This window comes from Atractosteus spatula, chromosome 6 (assembly GCF_055471065.1).
Source record: "Atractosteus spatula isolate fAtrSpa1 chromosome 6, fAtrSpa1.hap1, whole genome shotgun sequence".
Taxonomy (NCBI): Eukaryota; Metazoa; Chordata; class Actinopteri; order Semionotiformes; family Lepisosteidae; genus Atractosteus; species Atractosteus spatula.
The window spans coordinates 46,072,396-46,078,398 of record NC_142711.1 but is presented as its reverse complement, the minus strand read 5'-3'; positions in this window follow the sequence as shown (position 1 = coordinate 46,078,398).

Here is a 6,003-nt window from a genome sequence, read left to right as displayed (position 1 = left end):
TACAGTGGTTTAAAAATATGTCAAAATTTCTGGTCTAAGCCAAATCTCAAGCCAATTGAAATTGAATTGAAAATTGAAATTACGTCATTTGCCAACATTAAGTATAAAACTGATATAAATCACAAGATATATTGTTAGATTCCACTCTGAAATAATAAAATGACTTACAGCACCGCTAACTGTGATGGGGCAAAAGTTCAGTGTGTTTATAGGAGTAGCCTTGAGCTTCAAAATGAACTGTCAGCTTGATAATTGGTAATATTAAGTAATATAATTGGCACTAGAAGTGTGTTCGTTAAAATTTTATAACTACAAGCAAAAAAAATCAACCCCTCGGTCTTATATGATTATTTATGAATAGAAATTTTGAATCATATTAAACAAAGTTTCTTTTGTTTTTCTGTGGTTTAAAAACAGTTTTTCAACTACCTCACTCTTTTAACTTCATTGATGCTTCACAGATGGGAGCAAAGCATTGTGCCAGTATTATAGTCACATTGGTCCAACATAGAGCTAAAAAACAAATGAGACACAAAAGTATAATCCCAACTAACTCAATACTTCTTCACCCACGGGACGAGCTTTAGGCTCAGATTTAACAGGTTTTTCTAAAAGTGATTAGAGTGTTATACACAACAAAAACAAACTCCTGAAATGTCAAAAATTATATAAAAAAATACTGCCAATGCACCAATAAGTTAAAATCTGTAAATAGCAAATTGCTAATGTAGTACATCACCTAAATTAAATGGCCTCCGTGGTTAACTACACTATGTTTGATAAACGGTTTATTTCTTACTACAAATATTGCAGTATAATTGTATTTTTATTATTGTTGACCTGTCATTTTTTAGAAGATGTGAGGACTAAAATTAAAAGTCGAAGTCATGTTTCTCTTTTCATACTTCATTGAAATGAAGCATATGCAATAAAAAGTCTCAAAACAGAAGATGAGATTTTGTGATTAACTGCTGATGTTGCGGATGAGAAGGAAACTGCAAACATTTCTGGGATATTAGGCTGCTATCAGGAAGCTATAGTTCCTCATATTATCACCTTTCTCAGTGAAAGCTTCTTTAACCTTTCCTCTGCTATTCAGAAATGATTTATTAAGCTCTAAATAAATAGTTCTTACCAAATTATGATGTATGTTTCTTTTAAATTAATCTGTTTCCTACAATGTTATGTTATAGATGTAGGAGTTCTGTGAATTTACAGGGACAATTTTTTAATTGTAACAGTAAATTGCAAGGTGGTTCTTTGTCTATTAGGGAATCAATTGTCAGAACAATCAGCAATACACAATTTGTTCACTTTGGTTCAAATACATGAAATACATTTATTGACACATAAAATTCTGCATATAAAAACATTAAACAGTCTGCCTGGATATGGTTAATCTTTAATCAGTCGTTAATCAGTCTCATTAATACAGATTCTACATTAGTTACTCATAAGTAAATACTTTACTTATACGAATTAAATTGATATCAACCTGTGTTGAGATACAATTTAATTCTCAAGATTGGTAATGTAGAATACTGGATTTACTTATCCAGATATTATAATTTACTCATTATGGATATTACTTATTGGTTTGCTTCCAGCATAGTGGCTACTTCTGAATTAGGTATTCAGATGTCGACTTGGGTCTGACTGTATTTCCCGTTGATCATGTGGGCGTCCATGGTGGTCTGCTCATGTTCACGAGGTCTGTGCTGCAGGCTTCACCCCAGGCAGAAATCTGTCTTTACGTATGGGCTTCCTCTGGCTCGGTGCTTGGAACAAAGTTGCAAGTCCTACACTCAGACAACAGTGTTTGCAGTCAATGTGATTAAGTTAGAGAGAGCGCGAGAGTGGACGGAGGAGCAAAGTTGCGAGTGTTTGGTGGAAAGTTTGGCGGGCATTTGAGACCACGTGCCCTACAGGCTCCTGATTGGTTGGTCAACTTGAGGAATGACTGACCATGACCTCTGATCCTAGGACCATAAACCCGGTGTTTGTAGAGTCCATGCAGCTCTGACCAGACATCCCGGCGCCAGGAGTAGGCCATGCATTATGATAGCTGGTTGCCTCCCTGGTTGCCTCCCGATCCTGGGAGCTGTTCTTATCAGAAGCACAACATTCCTAAGTAAGTGAGCACATGAGTGGCTTCTCTGGCTAGACCACAGAGATGAGAGAGAGGCCTCACTGGGAAAGCACTGCAACACTTAATTCTGTTTTATTAACAAGCATTGCCGCTACATAGTAATAGTTGGTTTTAAATGTTCTTAATTGTGTATTTCTTATTGATATAATTAATTATTCTGACCAATGGGTCTTCTGCTTTACCCTCATATGAGACTATTGATTCCTATCATAGACACACCAATTCCTGTTTTATCAGTACCTGTGATCCACAGTTATTACAATATTTATGCAGTCCCTACAATTATATTTTCAACTCAAATGCCTATTACAACAGCCATCATCTACTTTCTGATTTGAAGATGAACATTTTAGGATACAGTTTTTAACCAGACAGTATATTTTAGCTAAACCTAAAGAAATGTATATTTTTATATATATTTACATTCTTTATTAAGCCCTAGAAAATCATGACTATCACCATACGTTTGTTTCATTAATATAATGCACTAATAAGAATAATCTACATCATATCTGATCCAAGATCTCATTTCAGACTTAACAAAATGCATAATAGGCAGAGAAGCAGGCAATAGCAAAAAAAAAAGTGAGTTGTGTGCTCAGTTTCACAGGGGCAGAGCCAAAAAGAAAAAAAGGAGTGTTATTGAAAGTGGTGTTTTCATTCTGGCTGCCACCTCAACTACTCCAATTACTTTATTATACTAAATTATACTTTTTATACCAATCAAATCTGTAAACCATTCAAGACCGTTAACATTTAGGATTAAATGATACAGTTCATAACTCATTATGAAATATTAGTTTTAGTGCCAAGAGTAATGGTTTAATTTAAAGCAGCCTTCTGTTCAAGCTTCCAAGAAATAAATGTACCACAACTGTGATGTTAGAAGATATTAGATGTTGGAATAATGTCTTTCTGAAGGAATCTAATGTATAAAGAATATAGATGACCACAAGAATAATTATGGCCTTCTGCACGCATAATTTAAGGATGACTATCTTTTTATCTAACAATTTTAAAAATGTGCTTTAGTCATGAGCCCTTTAATAGGAGGGTGAATGTGCACCCAGAGTTCTTATAATTATGTAACATACAATGAAACAATGGAGACATTACTAACCACGGTCCATTATATTTCAAAGTGCATACAGTATCATAGCGATTAAGTAAACATGAATGCACCAAGTAAGGGCTAAACTCTTTTGTTATGTGGAATGGTAGTAAACCTGTTACCTGGCTGTATAATAGTTAGTTGAACTCCTGGTTCAATTCAACCATGGTTGGTACAGTCTAGCACTATGTTTGTTATTGGATATTTAAACACTTTTTCTGAAGCATAAATAGATTCCTGAAAAGAGGCTTCTTAAGACAATGGAGGGACTCCCATCTTTTAACCCCTTTCACCCACAAGGATGTGAATACATGTGCAAGGCACTATATTTATGACCTTAAATTATGATCTCCCAGATAAGAATACCAAAGATTATCTAATGCACTATAGCACAATCTCCTCAAGATTGCTATTTTGAGCAGCATCACAAAGCTATAGAAATAAGCATTTCCCAGGCTGTCTTTGCAGTCTTGTATTTATGGAATACCGTGTGTTTAATATGTTGTCTGAGGATGACATCTTCCCCAAGGACCAGAATTGATTAAAATGCTGCTACTTTTCAGGGGGTTGTCTCTAATATTTGTATTACACAAACTAATGTTTTATTATACATGTTTAAATAAACTTCAGTTGTTTTAATACACTACACGTGCTTTATTTTATATTTAAGGGGAAAATTAAAAGGAAAGGAGAATTGCTCATTCTTTTCTCCTTCTCTAAAAAAAAATATCATGTCAGGGTCCATGTTAATAATGGATATGTAATGTAGTTCCCCATAGGTAGTACACATGGCAAAGTCTTTTCTCTACTTGGAGAGCTCAAGTAATTAACTGCAAACTCTGAAAGAGTATTACCTATGAGGGCTATTAAGTTTAATAACATTGAATAATTAATCGTAAATTTACTTAGATGTAGTACCTGGAGGACATAAAAATAATTATATGGTGATTCTTAAAATCATAGGGATTTCTTATATTGCTTCATAATGGCGATGTGCCTTCTCACTTGAGAGCACGGGAAATAATTTTAGAATAAGAATGCTAGAGGCACAAGGGACAACACCTATTGTTTCCCATTACTTATTACATTTTGAATCACATAAAGTATTTAAACCTACATTTGTACCACAGTTTTTTTTCCTAGTAGAATTAATTTTAGAGTTAACTATATTAAAAGGTTTTGTGTTTTTTGGGGGTATTTTTATTACACTGAGGAACAGTGGGGTGTGTTGCAGTTTATCAGAAGTCTTTATCAAAAAGTTTTATCAGAAACGTATTTGACAACTTTCTATCTATTTAACAACCATCAAAGTCTAGCAGATTCTGTCAAGAGTCTAGACAGCCAAACACACAACGCTTATACACACGACATTTCTGGCAGTTCTCCACCTCTATCCAGCCGCAGAACCTCTGTTTGATGATGTCACAGATCTAGTTTGACAGGGACGTGTTTTTGCATAAGATCAATGGTAGAAAAAAATGGCAAAACAAGACCTATACATTGTCTGACTCTAAACCCCATTAAGTTTTCTTCAGTGATTGAACCACCATCAGCTTTGCTGAAACTGTACTTTTCAATGCCGAAAGGATATTTTTGAACGTTCTGTAGTTATAATGGCGTTGTAATTCTGTTATTGAAGAAAAGAAAAGGTTGATTAAGGATGTTGTGCAGTTTCAGATGCATATTGTCTCAGCTGCTGAGTGTTAGTATTATTGATCCCTCACACAGTTTTACACAATGATACTGATCACTAATAAAAAATCATGGTAAACTCACTGGGGCAGGCTGGGCCATGAAGGAGAGATGGTGCTCTGTTCACCACTTCCAAAGGTAGACAATGATGGGCTCTGGATTATACTTCCAGAAGAAGAAAGGGAGGCTGTCAAAAGTTCTGAGGCATCCACCCCAATTAACTCCCCAGAAAAAGTGCAAGGAAAAGCTGTCATGAGAACTATATTCCCCGGAACAGAGGAGAGAAAGGGTAATGGTGTGGCATCTGCCTCTATGGTCCCAGGAGTAGGGGGAAAGGTCATTGAGGCTTCAGCCTCCTCTACTCCAGAAGAGTAGAGGAACAACAGCCATTCATCAGTCCCCATCCGAGCCATGGCAGGAGGAGTGGAGCACTTCGTCTGGACAAGAGCACCACTCTCCCTGCAGCCTTCACCCAAGGGGGAAGACATCACTGGGGCATCATGCTACCCAAGAAACTATGGATTAAAGTCCAGGCTTATGGAGACACACTGTAGATGACGGACAGGCCTGAGGAGTGCCTCATACGTCGGGGTGTTCGATCTGGTAGAGAGGGACCAGATCAAGTGGTCCCCCTCTGACCTATATCAAACAGGAAGGCAGGCAGTCGCTTACCCCACTGGGGTGAGCTGACAGGGATGGAAATGTGGTAGGTCAGGCTATAAAGAACTGCAATTACAGTTGATGTGCCTCTAGATAAATGTGACAAACTTGCAGAAACTCCAACGGTTTACCAACTGCTATTGCAGCAATCCACCATTAGAGTTCGACTACCAGTCTTACTAACCTGCCCCCATTTTTTCCCTCACAGTGTATGTTTTCTCAGTCGAAATCTAGTGAAAATGCAGTGATGGCTAATTGCATTTTAAAAAGAGAAATATCATTGAAGAATAAATACCAAGAACATGACTGTACAAAGAAGTGGAAAACTTATAAGTCTTTCTAACATTAAATGGAGCATTCTGCACTTTTTGTGTTTTTCTTTTTCGTGCAA